At 41.2% G+C, this 22,732-nt stretch overlaps 1 protein-coding gene and 1 pseudogene across 2 annotated transcripts in view; both read right to left on the minus strand.

The window, feature by feature from the left end:
• The window catches only part of Znf546 (zinc finger protein 546), a 73,654-nt gene that overhangs the window by 4,488 nt on the left and 46,434 nt on the right, over nt 1-22,732 (minus strand). The gene's annotated exons all lie outside the window — the stretch shown is intronic.
• On the minus strand, nt 14,083-18,062 carry LOC107151642 (annotated as a pseudogene). Its single transcript, XR_007343145.1, has 2 exons — nt 18,033-18,062; nt 14,083-14,690 (listed from the first exon to the last, which is right to left on the minus strand). The product of XR_007343145.1 is annotated as a protein max-like (transcript).

The following is a 22,732-nucleotide window of genomic DNA, read 5'->3' on the forward strand; positions in this document are numbered from 1 at the left end:
AGTGTAGTTTATCTATGGGCAGTGCCTTCATTTCTTTCTTTACTTTCATTTAGCTGTTGAGAGACCAGGCCCACAGTCTGGGTTTTGCTGCCTGGCGGGGCCTGATGTTCAGACTCACCTGGGCCACTAAAAGTTCCTAGATTACCTTCCTCTGGAGTTTTAAAAATAAGCACAAATTGAATTTCTTTCCATTGGGGGTACTGGTGACTGAACCACTGAGCTACCACCACCTCTTTTATCTTTCTATTTTAAGATAGAGACAAGGTCTTGCAAAGTTGTTGAGGCTGGTCTTTAATTTCCCATCCTCTTGCCTCGGCCTCCCTCATCACTGGGATTACAGGCGTGCACCACATGCAGGGACTTGCACTCCATCACCCTTGCCCAGTGATGAGGACGAGTTAAATGGATGCACCTGGGTGGGCAAATGAGGCACATGTGGAATCCGACAAACTGAGTGAAGGTGGGATCTTTCCATGGCTGTTAAGCTATGAGCCAAGGCCCAAGAGGGCATTTGCCCTTTGTTCCTATGACTGTCCCTGACTGTCTCAGCTCTATGGAGGGTAAGTGTTCAGTTCTGGCCACACTAGTCCTGGTATGAGGACATCTCTGCCTTTGAATTTCCTGATCTCAACTGGGAGCCTTGAGCACGGGGGCTTTTCTTTCCTTCCTTTCTACCTGAGGAGGAGGCTTTGTGCAGGAAGCTCACTTCTTAGTGTCTGGGTTTACTCATGTTTATTCTGAAAAATTTAAAAACATTGCTGGGCATGGTGGTGCACATCCATAATCTCAGAGACTCGGGAGGCTGATGCAGGGAATCACAAATTTGAGGCCAGCCTGGCTAACTTAGACTCTGTTCTCAAAATAAAAATAAAAAAGACTGAGGATGTAGCTCAGTGGTGAAGCACTGAGTGTTCAAGCCCCAGTGTTCAAGCCCCAGCACTGCAAAAAATTAATTTTTTTTTTTTTTTTTTGCTAGGCATGGTAGAACACACCCTAAATCCCAGTGACTGGGAAGGCTGAGGCAGGAAGATTTCAAGTTCAAAGCTACCCTAAGCAACTAGGTAAGACCCTGTCTCAAAATAAAAACAAAAAGTTTGGGGATATAGCTCAGTGATAAAGTGCCCTGGGTTCAATCCCAAGTACCAAATAGAATAGAAACCCTCTGTGGAAATCTTTTTTTTTTTTTTTTTTTTTTTTGTACCAGGAATTGAACCTAGGGGTGCTTAGCCACTTAGTCACATCCCTAATCGTTTATTTTTTTGAGACAGGGTCTCACTGAGTTGCCCAGGGCCTCAAAAAATTGCTTGAGGCTGGCCTTGAACTTGTGATCCTCTTGCCTCAGCCTCCCAAGCTGCTAGTCCACAGAAGTTCTTGATATGCCCCTTTTAATTCATATTTTTGACTGGAATTTTTAAAAAAAATTTCACTTTTTTTGAAAATATGAGCAAATGAACGTGTGTATTCATTTTCCTCCTTATTGCACAAAAGGTGGTGGCCTACCACAGGTTTATTCACTTCATTGGGTCTTGGAGGTCACTACACAAACACACACACTCCACACGTGCATGTACTCTGCATGGTGCTCTATTTATGTGGATGTGGTGGGATTTTTTTTTTTTTTTAACCCAAACCCTTGCTACGGCCATGTCAAGAGCTTCCAGTTTTTTTTCTATGTCACACAGGACCTCAGTGAAAAGGCACATCCACATAGTTCTATTTCTTTGTGTCTTTGGGATAAGATTGTAGAAGCAGGATTGCTGGGTTAAAAGGCAAATTTACCTTGATATTGCCAGCTTCTCCATATGTATATTTGAACTGACACACAGTAACTGTACATATTTATGGGGTACAGTGTAGCATTTACTTTTGTGGTGCTGGGGATGGAGTCCAGGGCCTCCCACAGGCTCAGCAAATGCTCTGCCACTGGGCTCAGCCCCAGCCTCATCCTGGCATTTCAACACCTGTGCGTAATGTTATGAGCAGGTCGGGATAACCAGCGTAGTGGGCACCTCAGACCCATGTCATCTGCCTCCAAGGATGCTGTACCCTATATTCCACCAGCAGTGTGAAAGAGCCTGTTTCCCCACAGCATTGCCAGCAGTCTTGGCAAATATGAGGATTTTTTTTTTTTGCTAATGAAATAGGTGAGAAATATGATCTGAGTGTAGTCTCAATTTTTTTTATTGTAAGCAAGGTCAAGCATATTTTCATATGTTCAGAAGACATTTGCATTTTTTTTCCTTTTTGGTACCAGGGACTGAACCCAGGCATGCTTTACCACTGAGCTACATCCCAGCGCCCCCTTTTCTTTAAATTTTTTTAGTTGTATATGGACACAATACCTTTATTTTGTTTATTTATATGTGTGCTGGATTGAACCCAGGCCCTCACACATGCTCGGCAAGCGCTAACCCCGGCCTTCCCAGCCCTTTTTATTTTAAAGTTTGAAGCAGGGCCTCACTAAGTTGCTTGAGGCTGACTTTGAACTTGGAATTCTCCTGCCTCCGCCTGGGATCACGGGTGTGTGTACACTGTGCTCGGCTATCATTTGCATTTCTTGATGTGATCTTTCTGTTCACATATATCTTGCCCACTTTCAAAAGGTTCTTGGTCTTTTTCTCCTTTTAGAAGCTCTTTATGTTGGGGGAATATTTACGTCGTGTTATAATCTGTAAATATTTTTCTCATTTTGTCTCGTAGTTTTTGATTGTGTGTGGTGTGTTTATTTTCTGGATGTGCAAAAGTTTTTCACTTTGCGTCCTTTAACAAGGGTCTCTTACTGGAAAATGTATCAGCCCCTGATTCATAAGGGAATCACCAGTGTCTTACTTGGGAGTTGTATTTTTTTCTTGTAGATCTTAAGCACGTTTAAGATTTAATCTGGCATGCTGCATCAGGAGTGGATCAGCACCCTACTGGCCATGGTTGGCTAGTTGCTCCAACACTGTTAAATAAAAAAATTTCCCCAGGGGCTGGGGATGTAGCTCAGGGGTACAGCACTTGCCTAGCATGTGCCAGGCCCTGGGTTCCATCCCCATCACCAGGCAAAACCCAAAACACCCCATGAACAACAACAAAACAATTTCCCTAAAATCCTTTCCTAAATTAAAAACTATCATATGATCATGTGAAATTTCCATAAGCAGTTGTGTGTACTCCTGGGTTTTCTCATCCTTCCGTGATCTTCTTAGTCATTCACTGACAATTTGTGTTTTTATTTACTTATGGGGTAGGGCTACCCACTTTCTTGGCCACGGTGGGGGCACTGGCTTGGTTTCCTCTATATTTGCCTATTCTTTCAAATGAATCTTATAATCAAGTTGTTTAGTTCTAGGGGAAAAAAAAACCTTATATTTTTATTAACCTGGCAATAAATTTTGTAAACTATCTCAGCAATTGACTTCTTTTAAGACGTTGATGGCCTCCCTGGGCACGGTGGCATACACCTGGAATCCCAGCGACTTGGGCGGCTGAGGCAGGAGGATCAGAAGTTCCAGACCAGCCTCGGCAATTAGATCCAGTTTGCCAAAAATGAAAAGGGCTGGCAGTGTAGCTCAGGGGTAGAGCAAGCCTGGATTGAGTCCCCAGTACCTGCCCACTGCCACCCCCGCCCCGCCGCCCCCCCCAAATGTTGGCAGCCCCTTTTGCCTCTAGCCTCGGAATCCAGACGCCGTCTGGCGGCCATTGAGTGGAACAGCAATTTTCTAGATTTAAAATAGAAAATCTAGCGACTCAAAGCAGTTATTATCATATACACATTTTGTCTACTGGGTATACACGAGTGGCTTATGTGGATTGTTCTGAATTGGAGACTTTGGCCAGGCCTCCAGTCATCAGAGGCCTTGAATGGACCTGGAGGATCCCCAGCTGGTTGTTGGCAGGAGGCCACACAGCCCTCTCCACACAGCACACGGGGCCCGGCTCCCCCCACCCCAGCCCTCTGAGGCAAGTGAACCAAGACAGCAAGAGGTGGAAGCCACAACTAGATAACTTTAGACTTACAGAAGTTGCAGATAGAATGGAGAGGTCCTGAATATCCCTCATTCTGCTTCTCCTAACTTCAGCCTACTGATCAGAACCTGGAAATGAACACTGGTACCATGTGGTTAATAAACTGTTGTAGGGACAGAAGAGGCAAGGCACCAAAGATAGCAGGACACAGTTTTATTTGGCTGCAGCCAGGTTCAGAGGGCATGGCACAGACTTTGCTGTAATCAATTAATCCCCCTGAACCCTGAGTTCAGGGAGTTTCAGAGTTTTATACCCAGCATGTCAGGGGAGGGGCTCAGAAGTTCACAGTCTGCAGAAGTTCACATAAAAGCAGCTTTTTCTTTCACTGTTCTGGGCAAGTTAACTCTTCAAGGACAACACCTGAGAAGGGGAGAGCTTCTTCTCCCCTCTCTTTCCTCCCGCTGCCAGCTGTTACCATGGACCCATTTGTAACTTATCTTAAAAATGTAGACATCTCTGTGAAGCCCAGCCCAAGGTCAGAGGCCTTGTTTGCACTTTTCTACAAAGTACTATACTGGATATGTTTGTGGAAAAACTAGTAAGGGGGTGTCCAGCACCTGGAGTGCTGGTATCTTCCCAGCCAGTGGCCAAGTAAAACAGGGCAACACAAAAATAGGAAGTTTATCTACATTGGATCCTTTCACAGAGACTCTTTTGCTGACAGTCCTAAAATCAGCCAAGGCTAGGGGCTTTTCTGTGGAGAAAGGGGGTGCCACTTCAAAACTACCAACCTTATTTTAAACTTGGCACTTCTAACTGATACAAACTTTTATTATTGCAGGATCCCACATGACTTTTAGTTCTCAAGTCTCCTGTAGACTAGAACAGTTCCTTTATATTTTATTCAATGACCGTGGTACTGGAATGGTATTGATCAGGTGTCTTATAGAATGTTCTTCAGTTTGGACTTGTCAATACTTTTGGTTCCTCCCAATGACCTTGATCACTTGGTTAAGGGGCTGTCTCCTGCACCTCTCCACTGAAAAGATTCTTCCTTCCCCTTTGTAGTGAACACATATCTTGGGAGATATCCCTTGAAATATTGTTTCTCCTCAAACTTTGGCACATTAATCTTATCATCCATTAGTGGAGTTGTCTGCCACCGTTATTACTGTGCATTTGCCTAATGGTAAATTTTCTAATTCCTTTTTTCTTCTACATTTAGAAATCTATAAAAGGAAGAGCTTTCCTTTCTCTTGGATTTATTTGGATTAGTATGGAAGAGTAGATTCTTGTTTCATTACATGGATTAAATTAAGACTTTCAGATTTCTCATGGCTGGGTGCAAAATGATATACAGCTGAAGTTTAATTAGAATTTCCTAGGTACAAATGAGATCGGGTATCTTTGGCCTTTCCTATTGTGGCCACTAGGAAATACTTATGGCAGCTACTTTCTGTCTTCCTCTCATCTCCCCAGATCAGGATATTGGCTTAGGATACAGATAGGTCTACTTCCCAAGAAATACTCCTGAAAAACTTTAGGGATTGTATATGTGTTAAATGCAACTTCAAGACTTTAACCATCTATATGCTGATGAGTCTTGTTAGAATTTGAGTTCTGGGGAAGCGGACTCTGAGATGTGGTTTGACATACAAAACACTAGGGTTTGACATCCATGGAAGGGCAAGGGAGGAACCCAGTTTGGATGGAAGGAATATTTGGGCCATTAACAGTGGCCTTGCTCAATCCCACAAGAGCTCTGGAATACAGGTAGCTGCTATAGTCTACGTGTGCCCCTGAATTCATTAGTTGGAAAGTTCATCTCCCAAATGCAACAGTGTTGGTAAATTTTCGAGAGGTATTCAGGGCATGGGGCCTCCACCCCTGCTCTGTGAGGCACAGCTTTCCTCCACTGGCGTCACAACCTCTAAGGTGCCATCTTGGAAGCAGATCCTAGATCTTTTCCGGACACTGAACCTATCAGTGCCTTGATCTTGGGTTATCAGCCTCCAGAGCCCTGGGGGAATAAATGTCTTTCCAAATTACCCACTCTCACAAATACTGCATGATTTATTTTTTTAATATTTATTTTTTAGTTGTTGGTGGATACAATGCCTTTATTTTTATTTTTTATTTCTATGTGGTGCTGAGGATCGAACCCAATGCTTCACCTTCACTAGGCAAGCGCTCTACCACTGAGCCACAACCCTAGCCCCAGCATTAACAATATTTTATATTTCAAAATAGAAAAGATTTTTGAATGTTCTCACAACAACAAAATGATATATATATATGAGATGATGAATAAGTTAAGCATTCTAATACTTAACTGACACAATATATTCATGTATCAACTTCTCAGCATGCCCCATAAATATGAATAATTATGTTATTTAAAAATAAAAATTACTGTCTCAGGTATTCTGTTACAGAAGCACAAATGGAGTGTGACAATAGCTGATTGCCATTGTCATCTTTGCCCCCTCTTGCTGGGGCTTATCTTCCTAGCTCCATTAATATTTTGTGAGGGGTCCCCAGAAGGACTCACATTTGGGCAGGGTGGCTCTCTGCAGCTGAGGTGGGGTGGGGAGGAAGCTGTCTGCAGACAGACCTTGGAGTAGCTGGACAGCCAATCTCACATTGGAGGGGAATCTGGGCACAGATGCCTGTGTGCACCATGAGTTCCAAACTTCTACGTCCAGGGCAAACCTCTCCCCTGGATTCTACACTCCGACATCTACTGGACTCTAGCATCCGAAACTGAGCTGCTGGTCTTCCTTGCCAAACCTGCTCATCCTGTAGGCTTCCTCATCCTTGGTTAATGGTATCTGTATTTTTCCTGTCACTCAGTGCAAAAATTTTTCAGTCATCTTTGATGGACTTCTCTGTCTTCCATGTGTCACATCTGATCTGTCAGCAGATCTTGAGGCTTCATCACAAATGCAAACACCCTGATCCGGAACACATGCGCCTCTTCCCGGGGCTATTGCAGTGGTGCTAACCCGGCTCTTCCCTCCACCTGCCCGGCTAAATCATTCTCTTGTTGAAATGCGAATTGGAGGCTGTCCCTTTCTGCTGTAGCACCAGTGGTTTCCTGTCACTATGAATAAAATCCACATTCTCTTGAGTGGACTAGAGTCCCAATGTGACACCACCTTCGCTTCTCTTCCTTGCTCAGTGGCTTCTACTCTGTCTGGCTCTCTCTTCCCCTGGGATACCCTGGCTCCCTCAGGCCTCTGCTTAGCTGTCACCTTCTCGGTGAAGGTGTCCCTGACCACCATTTGAACTTGTGCCCCACCTCAATACTCCTGATCCCTTCTGGTTGACTTTTTTTCTCTCCACCATTTAAAATTGACTTGTTCTGTCACCTGTTTCCCAGTAAAATGTGTAAGATGCACAAAGGCTCAGAATTTTTGCCCTTCTTGTTCTCGTGGAATCCCCAGGGCTAGAATAGTGTCTAATGCGTAGTAAGCACCCAGGACGCAGCTTGAAACGGTGCTAGAAATGATATTCTATAGCTCCTCCTACTCAATTACCTGGTCGCTGCTTTAATTATGCTGTTGGCATATGAATGCATTTAGGAGTCATTCAAATATTCAGCCAAAAAAGTCCCTCCAGACAGAGTATTGGACATTTAACACTTCTTTGTCAACTAGGGAGTCAAATATTGTGTGTGTTTAAGTGCCCCCAGGTTTAATCCCTGGTTAAACCATGAGCCATATCCCCAGCCCTTTTTATTTGGAGACAGGGTCTCTCCAAGTTGCTAGGCTGGCCTTGATCTTGTGATTTTCCCCCGCCTCAGCCTTCTAACTGACTAGGGTTACAGGTGGACGCCACCACACCTGGCCAGATTTGGCAGTTTCGCTGGTCTTTTCCAAGAAGTTGTTTTAGATTTGTTGCCTTTTCTCTATTGTGTTTGCTCTGTTTCATCTCTAATCATTATTTCCTTCTGTATGGGAGCTTTTGGTTGAGTTTGCTGCTCCTTTTCCAATACTTAAGGTGTAAATTTAGGTTATTGGCTTGATCTTTTTTCTTTTTAATGTGAGCATCGGTAGCTATACATTTTCCTCTCGTAATGCTTTCATGGCAACGTGTACATTTTGGTATGCTTTTTTATTTTAATTCATCTCAGGTTCTTTTCTAATTTCTTTGATTTCTTTGACCCATTGGTTATTAGAGTTCAAACACTGACTTTGTAATAGTGCACAGACCTATGCCCCTCTGCGTCTCCATTCTTGTTTTATATTGCTGTTCTCGCAGGTTACATCTTACACTAAACACTCATTCACGAAGAGTTACAATTGGTTTTCACATTTGTCCTAAATTGTATAAGAAAAAAGGAATTACAAAAGGACAGTGATACTGGACTTTGTATTTATGATAAACTTTGCTAGTGTTCTTTATTTCTTCAGCTTCAAGTTTGTCTAGTAACCTCTCATGTCCACCTGAAGGACTTGTTTTAGCATTTCTTAGAAGGCAGGTTCCCTGGTAATGAACACCCCCAGCTTTCATGTCTGTGCAAATGAAGGCATTTTATTTTTTAACCATATTTTAATTGGTGTATTGTAATATAACATTATAACATAACATAATGGTTATGTTATACGATGTAGCAATATAATTTGGCAAATATTCCTCCTTTCCCTCCCCTCCACCTCACCCTAGCCCTTTCCTCTTCTCTACTGATCTCCCTGGGATTTTCATGAAATCCCTCTCTCGCACACCATTCCTTACCTTTTCGCTCTCTAGCCTCCACATGAGAGAAAGGGTATGGAACTTGATTTTTGAGTTTGGCTTATTTTGCTTAACATAGTGTTCTCAAGTTCCATCCATTTTCCTGCCAATGACAGAATTTCTCATTATGGTTGAATAAAACTCCATGGGTATATATACCACGATTTTCTTTATCCATTCGTCCACTGATGGATGCCTAGGCTGGCTCTCTAGATTGGCTGTTGTGAACCATGCTGCTATAATATGGGTATGCTTGTGTTGCTATGATATGTGGACTTGACTTCTTTAGATAAATACCTTGGAGTAGTATGGCTGGGCCATACGGTAGTTCCATTCCTAGTCTTTTTTTTTTTTTTTTTTTTAAGAGAAAGAGAGAGAAGAGAGAGAATTTTTAATATTTCCTTTTCAGTTTTTGGCGGACACAACATCTTTATTTGTATGTGGAGCTGGGGATCGAATCCAGAGCCACAAGCATGCAAGGCGAGTGCGTTACCGCTTGAGCCACATCCCCAGCCCCCATTCCTAGTCTTTTGAGGATACTCCATACTGATTTCCATAGTGATTGTACTAATTTACAATCCTATGGATATTCTAAAAGTGTTGCTTTTTCTCCATATCTTTTCTGGCATTTATTGTCTGTTCTTGATGGCTACCATTCTAACTAGAGTCAGAGGAAATCTGAGTGTAGTTTTGATTTGCATTTCCCTAATTGATAATGATGCTGAACATTTTTTCATATATTTTTTAGCCATTTGTATTTTCCCCCCACAATTTAAAATTTTATTTAGTTGTAGATGGACACAACATTTTATTTATTTTATGTGGTGCTGAGGATCGAACCCAGTGCCTCACATGTGTTAGGCAAGTGCTCTGCCATTGAGGCACAACTGCAGCCCTTCACAGTTTTTATTGGTGCATTATAGTTGTACATTACTGATGGGATTTGTTACATATTTGTACATGCACACAATTGTATTCTTTTGAGAAGTGTCTGTTTAGTTCATTTGACAATTTATTAATTGGGTTCTTTTTTGGGTGTTAAGTTTGAGTTCTTTATATATTCTAGATATCTACCTCTGTCAGAAGAGTAGCTAGCAAAGATTTTCTCCCATTCCATAGGTTCTCTCTTCACACTCCTAAGTGTTTCCTTTGTTGGGCAGAAGCTTTTTAATTTGATGCTATTCCCTTTATTAACTCTTGGCATTATTTCTTGAGCTTTAGGGGTTCGATTGAGAAAGCTGTTGCCGGTACCTATATATTGGAGTGTTGACTCTAAAATTTTCTTCTGGGAGTTGCATAGTTTCTGATGTGTGTGTGTGTGTGTGTGTGTGTGTGTGCATGCGCACACATGCATGCACAAAAAACAAGGAAAAAGGGTCTGGTTTCTTTCTTCTACATATGGACAGCCAGTTTCCCCAACACCAGTTTTTAAAGGCTGCATTTTCTCCAGTGTCTGTTTTGGGCACCTTCTGAAGATCAGGTGACTGTAGCTGTGTGCGCTTCTCCTGTTCTGCACTGATGCAGTGGTTTAAGTCTCGAGGCCTGTGGAAGCCCTGCAGCTGTCTCGGGGTTAACATCCTCCGAGCTCTTGGCACACTGGAGTGAGTAAGAACAGCACACAGTTCTCAGGACACACTCTGCTGACATGGTCAGACTTGCCATAAGTTCCTCTTGAGACTGAGACTGGCTTCATGCGTTTCCCGTGGTTAACATTATTTGGGGGATATTCTTGTTAATTTGTTCCCCTTGAATTGTGCTTATCATTGGGCTTAGATCTAAGAGACAAAGGAAATGGCTTATGAACACTGCATTATTTTAATGTTATTCTTGGTATCTTATGTTAACCTCAAAAAGCTTGCTGAACTGTAAAGATTAACACAAGAGACATATATTAGCTGGGCTGCTTAAAATAAACATCCTTAGCTTTCCACAGCTTTGGGTTCCCTGCGTCCTGTTTCTCGTCTTGCTCCGTTCCTCGGCTGCACCATTGATTTATGTGTCTGTGTTTGTGGCAGTACCATTCAGTTTTTGTCACTGAAGCTCTGTAGTGATTTGAAGCTGGGTATCGGGATGACTCCAGCATTGCTTTTTTTGTGGCTCAGAATTGCTTTGGCTATTCTAGGTCTTCTTCCAAATGAATATTAGGACGTTTCTCCCCCCCCCCCAACCTAGTTCTGTGGGGAATGTCACTGGTGTTTTGATGGGATTGCATTGAATCTATATGTTGCTATTGATAGTATGACCACTTTAACAATATTAATTCTGCCTATTCATGAACATAGGAGGCCTTTCCATTCTTATGTCTTCAATTTTTTTCTTCATTGTTTTGTAGTTTTCATTTTACAGGTCTCTCAACCTCCTTGGTTAGATTTACTGTGTGTTTTAAGGCTATCATGAATGGGATTGTTTTACTGATTTCAGTGGATGCATTATTGGTCTATAGGAACCCTATTGGTTTTTTGTTGTTATTGTTGTTGTACTGGGAATTGAACCCAGGGGCCTTGAATCTGTGATCCTCCTGCCTCAGCCTCCTGAGTTACTGGGGTTACAGGCCTTTTGGAGCTCCTGAGTATAGGATTATATCATCTGCAAAGAGTGATAATTTGATTTCTTCCTTTCCTAATTTTTATCCCCTCTATTTCCTTCTCTTGCTTAATTGCTCTGGCTAGAAGTTTTAGTATGTATTGAACAGGAAAGATAAGAGGACTTCTTGTCTTCCTCTGGATTTTTCAGAAATGCTTTCAGATTTTCCCCATTTGTTGTGAGGTTGGCTTTGGGTTTGTTGTATATATCTCCCTCATGATGACGAGGTAAGTTCCTTCTAACCCCAGTTTCTTCAGTGGTTTTTGTTTGTTTGTTTGTTAAATCATGAATGGGGGCTGAATTTTGTCAAAGCCCCTCTCTATATTGAGATGACTATGATATTTTGGTCCTTATACCTATTTGATGATTTGCATATATTAAACCATCCTCATAACCCTGGTATAAAACCAGCTTGGTCATTATGTACAATCTTTTTAATATGTTGTGAAATATGATTTGCTAACATTTTATAAAGGATTTTTGCATCTACATTCATTAGGAATATTGGTCTGTAGTTTTCTTAAAGTATCCTTCTTTGGTTTAATATCAGGGTGATACTGGCTTTATAGAATGAATTTGGAATTATTTCCCCCTTTCTGTTTCATGAAATAATTTGAGGAGCATTGGCATTAGTGTTAGGTCGGTGGTGGTGACTTGGTGGCGACTTAGTGGCAACTTGGAACAAAGCAGCCTGCTCCGGAAAAGAACATCAATCAGATGCCAGCGGAAATGCCTGTCAATCAGCCAGATCTCCTGACTAGCACCTGTCAATCAGCAGGATCCCCTGGCCAATCCTGGAGTTCAGCCAACTCCCCTGACCAACTCCAAGGGGGCAAGGGACCCTAGAAACACCTTTTCCTGTCCCAAGCCCTTCCCTTCCTGCTGTAAGCCCCTTAGAAGTCCAGTCCGGTCGAGCTTCCATGCGGTTTCTCCTCAGACCCTTCCCCTGTCCCCTCTGTGGGTCTGATCGAGTTCTGCCCGGGAGTGATATCTCAATAAAGCCTGTTCAGTAGCCCTTTTAAATCTGCCTCCTTTGGTTGCTGCCTGCCCCGCCTGATCTGACAATTAGTTCTTTAAAAGTTTGGTAGAATCCAGCTGAGAATCCATTTGGTCGTGGGCTTTTTACTTTGCTAGAAGGCTTTTCATCATGGCTTCTTTTCATTATGGCTTCTATCTCATTGCTAGTTATTGGACTGTTTTCCTGTGTCCTTTTGATTCAATTTTGGCAGGACATATGTATCTAGAAATGTCACTTTCTTCTAGGTTTTCAAATTTACTTGAGTAGAAGTTTTCGAAACAGTCCCTAATGATCCTCTGGATTTCTGAGATGGCTGTGGCAAAATTTCCTTCTTCATCTCTAATATTTATTTGGGTTTTTCTCTTTCTTCTGGTTAGTTTTGCTAAGAAAATACCAAATCTTGTTTCTTTTTAAAAAAAACCATCTCTTCATTTAACTGACCCTTTGTAATTTTTTTTTCCTCTGCTCTGAATTATTTCCTTCCTTCTACTGGTTTTGAAATTTATTTGTTCCTTGTTTTTTAAGGGCCTTGAGATGCATCATTAGTTTGGTTGGGATTTTCCTATGTAGGCTTTTATAGCTATAAATGTTCCTCTCAGAACCATCTTCATAGTGTCCCAGAGGTTCTGGTATTTTTTTTTTTTAAGGATAAAATAAGTTTTTATTTATAGTCTTATAGTAAAGGGGGAAGCCTTAACTTGCAAGACAATTCTTTCGCAGTAGGTACAATATACTTTTTATTTCCATGGAATGGAATCAAACACAGACCGAGACTACAGAGTATACACCAGAGATCAGCAAATGCCAGAACAGAGTGGGAAAAAGACAAAGAAATGAGGCCCAAACACACAAAACCCTTCACTGGGATCTGTTGACCACAGCCAGAACCAGAGCTGGATCACACAATGGAGACAGGTTTGGGAACAGGAGGAAGTGGGGTGAGGGTGGGGAAAGGGGCCGCACTGGGGTGCAGGTTTAGTACCAGGTAAATTGCTCTTGGAATTTATATTACAAAATCAGTTGGCTCTATTTCTTAGAAATACACATGAAAAGAAAGGAAGAATTGATCATTACTTTATGAATCTGTGGCTTTGCAATAATTGACATCATCAGAAATAGGGACAATTCATTCAGATTCAAATTTCAGTAGCAGGAAATAAATATCCAAACATCATCACTGGCCCTCAATACAAAACCTCTACCCCACCCAATGATCCCTCCATGTCCCACCCCCAACCACCCCCTACCCCTCCCTGGTGGCTGCCGCTTCTCTGCTGCCATCTCCAGTACATACCACAAGTGTCACTCGGCCCTCGGTACGGCTGGCACTGCAGGCTTACACAACTGGCTGAGAGAAGCGGGAGTGAAACGTGCCAAGAACTCTGCAAATCTGTCCCCACTTTCCTTTTATACCACAAACTTCTTCAAGGTCAGGTCTCTCAACGAGGGTTAAATAGCTTTTTAGGAAAAAAAAAACCCTTAAGAAGGACAGGGGGTAATTCTGATTACTCCAAACTGGTCATCTTCTCAAAGTAGAGCAGTTCACAGATTCACAAAGTCTATCAAACAAAGGGGAGGGGACCGGGAGGAGAGGCCCCCGGGGCTGGAGGAGCTGGTGGGGTGGCCAGGACACCATGTGCTCAGAGGTCGGGCCAGCCGTCTGTCCTCCACAGAAAAAGCTGCCAAGTTGGGGTGTTTTGGTTTAAAAACGTCTGGTGGGGACAGGGAATCCCTGAAGGGAATACATTAAAAAAAAAAAAAGTGTAAATAGGGAAGGAGAACAAGAGCTGTTGTCCAAGAGCTTCTACATAAAAATAAAAATAAAAAAAAAGAAAAGAAAAATAAAGAGTCTTTTAAATGGTTATGAGGGTTCTAATGATGAACTGGGAGGAGGATGAGATGATGGAGGAGACAGTTTTTATTGCTGGCCGCCCTGTGTGGCTTAGCTGGCCTCCATCTGGAGTTTCTTCCTACTTTGGGGCTCTCCAGGCTCTCACTCTGAGCAGGAGTCAGAGCCCCCATAGAAGGCAGAGATGGTGCTGCCCTTGGGGTTGGTGTAGAGGCTGTTGTCTGAGCAGGGGTAGCTGGTCTGCAGTTGGGCACTCGACCTCGCCTTCTCCAGTGCACGGACTTGCTGCTCCAGAAGAGCATTCTGCCGCTTGAGGTCATCAGTATCTTGCTGGTGCATGTGGTTTTCCCTTCGCATATACTGGATATACTCTGTGGCTTTGTCTAGGATTTGGGCACCAGATGCCTTCTCTCCTTGGAGTGATGGGACCGAGTCCTGCAAACTATGAAAGCTGTCTTTGATGTGGTCCCTGCGTTTTTGTTCCAGTGCATTATGATGAGCCTGTTTGTCAGCATTGCTCGCCACCTGGATATCATCATTATGGCTCCTTTCCTACGGCCCAGGGAGTTGCGACAGGGAGGGGGAGGGGTGGAGGGGAGGGGGAAGTCACCGACAACAAGCCAAATACTCCTCCACACACTCTCACTCACTCGCTTTCTCACTCCGAGGTTCTGGTATTTTGTATCTCAATTCTCATTTAATTTTAAGAATTTTAAAATTTCCCCCAATTTCCTCTATCACCCTTTCATTATTCAAAAGTATACTGTTCAATCTCCATGTGTCTTTAGAATTTCTATAAGTTTTTTTTGGGTGGGGGAGGAGTGTTGATTTCTAATTTCATTTCACTACAGTCAGATAAGATGCAAGAAATTATATTATTTTAAAAATTGGTATTTGCTAAGAGTTGCTTTGTGGCCTAAAACATGGTCTGCTTTGGAGAAGGTTTTATGAAGGGCTGAGGAAAAAAGTGAATTTGGCTGTTGGATGAAATAGTGTATAGATGTCTACACTCATTTGATTTATAAGTTATAGAGGGTCTTCACTGAATTTGTCTGGATGACCTATTGGTGAGAAAGGTATGTTGAAATCACCCAGTATTATTGTACTGGGGTCTGTCTGAGTCTGCAAGTTGAGTAGTGTCTGTTTTATGTAATTAGGTGCACTGATGTTTGGGGAATAAGTATTTACTATCAGAACTTCTTGTTGGATTGATGTCTTTATCAGCATGAACTGACATTCTTTGTCTGATTTTTGGCTTGAAGTCTGCTTTGTGGGATATTAGAGTAGCTACTTCGGCTTGTTTTCAGGTTCCATTTACATGATACAACAATTTCCATTCCTTCACTTTTTGCCTGTGACTGTCTTTGCCTATAAGGTGAGTTTCTTGCAAACAACATATAGTTGGGTGTTATATTAAATCTATTTTGACAGCCTATGTCTTTTAATTGAAGATTTGAGACCATTTACATTCAATGTTGTTATAGAGAGATGTTTAATTCCTACCATTTTTGATTACATTCTCTTTTTTTATTACTAGGAATTGAACTTGGGGGAACTCGACTACCAAGTCACATCCCCAGCTCTATTCTGCATTTTATTTAGGGACAGGGTCTTACTGAGTTGCTTAACGCTTCACTTTTGATGAGGCTGGCTTTGAACTCGCGATTCTCCTGCCTCAGCCTCCTGGGCCACTGGGATTACAGGTGTGCACCACCATGCCAGGCTTGATTAATTTCTAATGTTTAATGTGGTTCTGTTTCTCATTTGATTATCTGCTCTTCAAAATGATATTTGTACATTTGCTGTCTCTGGAGTTCTTTTTTAAAATTTTTGTTATATTTAAATATTTTTCTCTAGTTCCAGCTTAGCAGTCATTAATTCTTTTAGTTTCTGTTTATCTTTTTTTTTTAAACAGGGAGAGAGAATTTTAATATCTATTTATTTTTTAGTTTTTGGCGGACACAACATCTTTGTTTGTATGTGGTGCTGAGGATCGAACCCGGGCCACACGCATGCCAGGCGAGTGCGCTACCGCTTGAGCCACATCCCCAGCCCTCTGTTTATCTTGTAGGGATATTATTTCCTCTTTGATTCTGAAGGGTAGCTATGCTGGATATAGTAATCTTGGTTGATGATTTTCTTATGGGGCTTGGAACATAGCATTCCAAGCCCTCCTGGACTGTGCTAAGAAGGCAGGAGTTATTGATTGGCTTATTTATAAAAGTGACCTTCATAAAGGTCACAATGAAATCTTCTCTTGAAGTTTTTAAAAATTCTATCTTTGTTCTGTGCATTAGACATTCTAATTATAGCATTCACAGAGACTTTTTAAAAAATCTTGTCTATTTGGGGTTCTGAATGAATCCCAAGTTTTGATGTCCATCTCATTTTCAAGGTTTGGAAAATCGTCTTATTTCACTGAAGAATTTATCCATGCCATTAATCTGCATCTCACAGTGTTCTTTGATTCAAGGGATTCTTAAATTTGAACTTTTAATGTTGTCCCAGAGTTCTTGTATATTCTGGTCATGGTTAATCATTTCCTTTAATGCTATCTGGATGTTCGCAGCTGGCTACTTGGTCTTCCAGCTCAAGATTCTGTCCTCAGCATGGTCTACTCTACTAAAGAGGCTTTCAACAGAACATTTTGATTTATTGTATTTTATTTTCAAGAGTTTTGGTTCTTTTTCAATATCTCTATCTCCTATTGAATCTCTCACTCATATCCTATACTGATTTCCTTAATTCATCCAGTTGTTCAAGTTCTTCAGAGTTTCTTGATAATTTTACAATAATTTAAAATTCTGTCTAATATTTCATTGACTTCTATATCTTTGGAGTCAGTTTCTGGTGAATTATAAGCTTTTGGAGGTGTCATGTTACCTTGTTGTTTTTTTTTTCATAGTTCTTGCAAACCTGTGTCAGGTTTTGTTTTGCTTTTTACAGTATTTGTTAATTGTTTATTGTCCAAGAAAGACTATTTGTTAGCCTTTCATGTTTTATAGTTCAGGAGCACAAGTCAGTACAAACTTCTAAAGACCTCAATCCAAAGAAATTCTTTTTATTCCAAAATTACTTTGCACTCTGAAAGATTCCACCTCTCCTCATCTCCTCAAAATCTTTCATGGAATCATAATTTCTGTAGAAATCTGCATATGCCTCCTTTCTTGACTCAGCCACACCAAACTTAGAGAGCTACAACCTCCAGGGCAAAAGTGAATGCTCCAACGATATGAAACCACAGCCACTTGGCCAGAAGACCCCGCACCTGAGGTTTCGCCAAAGCCCTGGAAGCCGTGGCAGTTAGTGTCCTCCACACCAGCGTCCCTCGCGGTAGATAGAGAAGTGGACCCCTGTGTCAGGTTTTATGAATCTGTTGAGGTGGATTCTTTTCTATTTTTATGTGCAGGTCTTTTTAGGGCACAGCCTTTTCTTGTCAAAGTATTCTGGGATATGAAGTTGTGGTGAGTTTTTTTATATACTTTTTTTAAAAAAATTTTTTTTAGTTGTAGATGGATACAATACCTTTGTTAATTTTTATGTGGTGCTGGGGACTGAACCCAGGGCCTCATTCATGCTAGGCAAGTGCTCTACTACTGAGCCACAACCTCAGCCCCCAATATATTTCCAAGTAGGTTTTATAGTATAGTTTCCCAGCTTGTTTTTTGGTGAAGATTAGTGCATTTTGATAGAGTGTATTGTGTCAGAGGTTGAGGATTCTGCTTTCCTTGTAGGTCTCAAGAGTGCAGTCCTTCTTGTAGGTCTGGCTATGGTGTTATATACATCAGGGTGTGTGGTATACACCCTCTGATTGCTCATTTAACAGCTGTATATTCTAAAGTGATATAAGAATGATCTAGACTGAGACCCATTGTAAGTGTGGTATCCACAAACTTTGTTTTTGCTGTAGTTGTGGATGCCCATGAGTGGGACCTGAGGGTCCCTGCTAGACCCTGGTCATTATTTTGGGGTTTTGTTTTTTCTGTTCTTTGTATTGAAATATCAATGCTGTTTGAGCATGGTTAGTTTGTAGAGCAAGATACGTTGTCTCTTGGCGGGGTTTAGCTCGGCAGCATTCTCTACTCTCTTAACTTGTATTGTCCCAGTAGTTTCCTGACACCTCACAGAAAAAGGGGGAAACAAAGAATAGCAATATCAGAAGCAAATGATCTATAGCATTAAATACCTGGTGCCTAGTAGGACATCTACAACACTAATTACCACAAAGACAGAAATGGTGGGGTCAGCAACGCCAGCAGCACAAACAATAACTAGCTGTGAACTAGATCTTGCATTAAAGTAAACAGCAGGAGTCAATTGTGCCACCATGGTACCAACAGCTGCAACAACATGAATGGTGGGGCAAGTAGTTATATAAACCAAAGGGTTTACTAAAAGAAAAGAAAATGTGATGGGATGGTAAAAGCAAGCTTGGAGTCTGCAAAGATGTGAACAATGGAGGCAGAAGAGATGTAGCAAGTGATGGCTATAAAGAAGAAAAGTAACTAAGAAAAAGAGAACAAGGGAATCTGACTATTAGAGGAAGAAAACAAGAAAAACTAGCAAATAAATTAACACGAAAACCCTAACCCTTAAAAGACAAAACAAAAATTTCCATTAAAAAATGCTAAAAATGAGGGAGAAAAGAAATATGTATATATACACCCACAGACCAATCAGCACAGCAAGAACACGCTTTTAATGAAAAATGAAAAACTTGTCTCCACTGAGGTGGCCAACACTGTTGAGCACTGGGGCTGTGGCTCAGTGGTACAGCAGTCCCCTAGCACATTTCTATCTCCACTGGGTTCAATTCTTGGCACCGCATATAAATAAACTAATTAAAGGCACATTGAGGAAGAAAAACTGAGGATGAGGACAGATGATCCCTACCTATCCTGACTGACTTTTAATTTCTTCTTGGACTGTGTATTCCTAAGAGCAGGGCTGGGGCTGTTACATTCCTCGGTGTCCTCCTGCTCCTCTGCCTTCTTCTCTTTCCTCCTCCTCCTCTGCCTCCTAGGTCCTCTTCTCCATCCCCCTCCTTCTCGCTGAGCCACTAGCTGGAGTGGCCTAAAACTGAAGCTGGTCAAAATAACTTTCAACTTCCCCTCTCCTCAGTGAAGTGAGAACAGATGAGAAGTACTGTTGAGTGCAGTTCTGTTTAGACCTGATCAGTGCATTCCTGGGTGGGGCTGATGCACAGTGCTAAGTGGGGAGTTTGGTAGCTGGAGCTTGACTCTAATCGGGCCTTTGGGACTTCATTGTGTGGTATCTGCTTTAGAAAGATTAGATCAACATGCCCCAGGGCCAGGTGGATGCCCATCTCCACTGGGAGTCTGGATCTCAGTATCCTCCTAAGAATTGTACACGGAGCAGGGGGGCCAGCCCTCCACAGGTCTCTCTCTGCTGGCCATGAATACAGCCTTTACAGGCTTAGTCCATGAGTTGTTCACACCTGGTTCCTGACCCTCTGCAGCTGGTCATGTGACACCAGACACTAAGGGAAAGTAAGTTGCACTCTTCTTGACTCTGATTTGAACCCTCCTGGGTACAGTCTTCTCTGTTTCAATCATGTTCTTCTAGGTACACACTAGGCTGCACAGTAGATGCTTTCTGGGACAGTATGGCAATGTTTTGTAGTCTGCTGGGATCCCCCAGCACCAAGCATCGGTATAGTCTTCTCCAGATGATGGACCTCAGCTGTCCCCTTGCCAGTTGAGAAACAAACACTCTTCAAATACCAGTTCACAGTGCAACCTCTGGATCAGTGGACTTCAGGTTGCTTCTCTGTTCTACAGGTTTTCCACAACAAATTTGTACTTTATGTTACCCTTCCCCACTGCAGTGAACAAGTGCCACTGTGACAACTGGCTCAGCTCCAGTGTACTTTCTTGATTGTTTAATGCACCCAAATTTCTGAGTCTCTAAGAGCTTCTGATGGTCCGATATTGAATTTTGGTGAATTCCCTCTTTCACTTACCTCACTGAGAAAGCAGTGCTCCCACTACTTGAATCCTGAGTCATGGAGCAAGTGGACTTGCAGCCTTGCTCTGTTCTTCCGTCTTTCTCTCCCTTTTGGAATGTCTGTGGTGCATTTGTTGGTATGCATGATGGTGTCCCACAGGCTCCTCAACCTGTTCATTTTCTTCTTTCAGATGGGGTAATTTCAATGGCCTTGCTTTTGAATATCTCTAGTGAACTTTCCACTTCAGTTTTTGCACTTTTCAGCTCCAGGATTTGTTTCCTTTCTGTACTTTGTTTACTGAGATTCTCGTTTTGTTCATTCATCATTTTCCTGATTTCCTTTGTTTTCTCATTTACAGTTTTCTTTACTCATTCAGCATAGTTGAGTCAACATCTTTTACTATTAATTGCAATGTCAGAGTATCCTTTAGGAGTGCTTTTTGAAATATAGAGTGGTTTCTATCAGTTTTTTTAATTAGATCATACATTTGTTTCTTTGGGTTTCTTTTTAGAAATGAACTTTTGGAGTATTATAGAACAGTAATTCTAGAAATCTGATGGTCCTACTCGGGGATTGCTGGTTAGAGTCTTCCATGTGTAACTTTTTCAAACAGTTTTATTCTATTCCTTTTGTGTGTGATCATTGAAACCTATGTTCAGTTGTCTCTGTAGTAAAAATTCTTTAAATGTCTAGATTCAGAAAAAAAAAAAAGAATTCTGTTCCTCTCAGATCTTCTGGTGTTCTTCTGGAGAAGCTGCTTGGGTAGAACAAACCAAAACCAATGCAAATGTCGGTGCCAGTCTCTTGGGGGCACTACTAGACCAACAATCTGGCACAGCCCCAAATTCTTGGAGGATCTGTATCTCACTCTTGTCGACTATCTCCATTGTGTGAACCATCTGTAGGTTTACTTCAGTTTTCTGTTTAATGGACTATAAGTCATATTTATTGAATCTTTGCATACATTATCAATTTTAAACTATATTAAACCTGATTGCTTTATGATTTTTTGCTTTTCTGGTCGGGCAGATGGGTGTGCAAATTGATCACCTTTGGGATACTACCAAACTTGGTCAGAGCTTGTTTGTGGAATTTATAGAGGTTGCTTTATCTCCAGTTTGCTCATGTTCCTAGACATGGATAGTTACAGAGTCTACAAAAAAGACTTATGGTACTTTGCCTCTTTATTGCCTAAATATGGGGAATTTTCATACATAAGAGCTTTTCAACTTAAGTCCTTAGCCTGTGACTCCATGTAGCATGATGACTGACATATTTCTTGCTAAGAAGACCAAATGTGAGTCATTTCAAGTACCCAATTTTGTCACTACAAAATTGAGAGACTAAATCATAAGATTGCCCAAATCATTGGTTTCTGAAATACCAAATTTCATTTTTTTGCATGAGTGTTAACTTGTTCTTGATATCTTTATATTAAATGAGTTTCTTATATACAACTAATAGCTCATAATTGCCTTTTAACTCCAGCATAGCAACCTCTGCCCTTTAATAGAAGTTTTTACAAGACTTATTTTTAATACCATTATTTATGTCATTGTGTTTAACTCTCCTTGATGTTTTCTATTTCTCCAATTTTTTCCTGGATTTGTTTTAGGATTTCCTAGTAAATCCACTATTGACTTATTAGCTACAGATTTTTTTTTTCTGTCGTTGCTCTGGGGTTTACAATAGATCCCTCCCTTCAACCTTCCACAGGCAACCATTAAAGAATACTGGACCACATCACATATAATAACCCTACAACCCCTTTCCCTCATCCTCTTGCCCTTAATGCAGCTGGCATATCTTCTACCTTTGTTATAACCTTCACAACATCAGGTCATAAATTTTGTTTTAGAAATGGTCTAAAAGAAATTAAAGATGAAAAGATGTTCACATTTACCTACATATTTCCCATTTCCAGTGCTCAGTATTTATTTGTGAGTTTCTCTCTGGCATCGTTTTTCTTACCTGTGAAGAATTTTAGCTTTTCTTATAATGTCTGTTGGTGATAAATTCTGCTCTGCTCACCAGATGATAGTGGTTTTTTTAATTTTTAATTTACTTGACAAAGATTTTTTTGGGGCATAAAATTCTATGTTGAGTCTTCTTTCTTCTTTAAAACTGTAAGGATCTGTAATTATTCCATTGTCTTCTGGTCTGCATAATTTCTTATAAAAAGTCTTCAATATTATTATTATTGGGTTCAGGAGGTTGAACTCGGGGACACTCAACTACTGAGCCACATCCCCAGCCCAATTCTGAGTTTTATTTAGAGTCAGGGTCTCACTGAGTTGCTTAGCACTCAGTTGCTTTTGCTGAAGCTGGCTTTAAACTCACGATCCTCCTCTCTTGGCCTCCTGGGATTACAGGCATGTGCCATGACACCTGGCTCATCATTTCATTTTTATCTAACATGTATTTATTCTTTGCTGTAAAATTTTTTGTTTGCTAGTTTTCAAAAATTCAATTTTGGGGTCTCGATGTGATTCTAAGATCTGTGAGTTTACACTTCTCATTTGGAAAATGATCAGCAAATAATTTTTTCATCATGTTTGAGATATAATTGCCCACTTAATAGTATTTCACAGGTAAAAAGATCTTATTCTTTAAAATTTTCTTTTGT

This window comes from Marmota marmota, unplaced genomic scaffold (genome assembly GCF_001458135.2).
Source record: "Marmota marmota marmota unplaced genomic scaffold, marMar, whole genome shotgun sequence".
Lineage (NCBI taxonomy): Eukaryota > Metazoa > Chordata > Mammalia > Rodentia > Sciuridae > Marmota > Marmota marmota.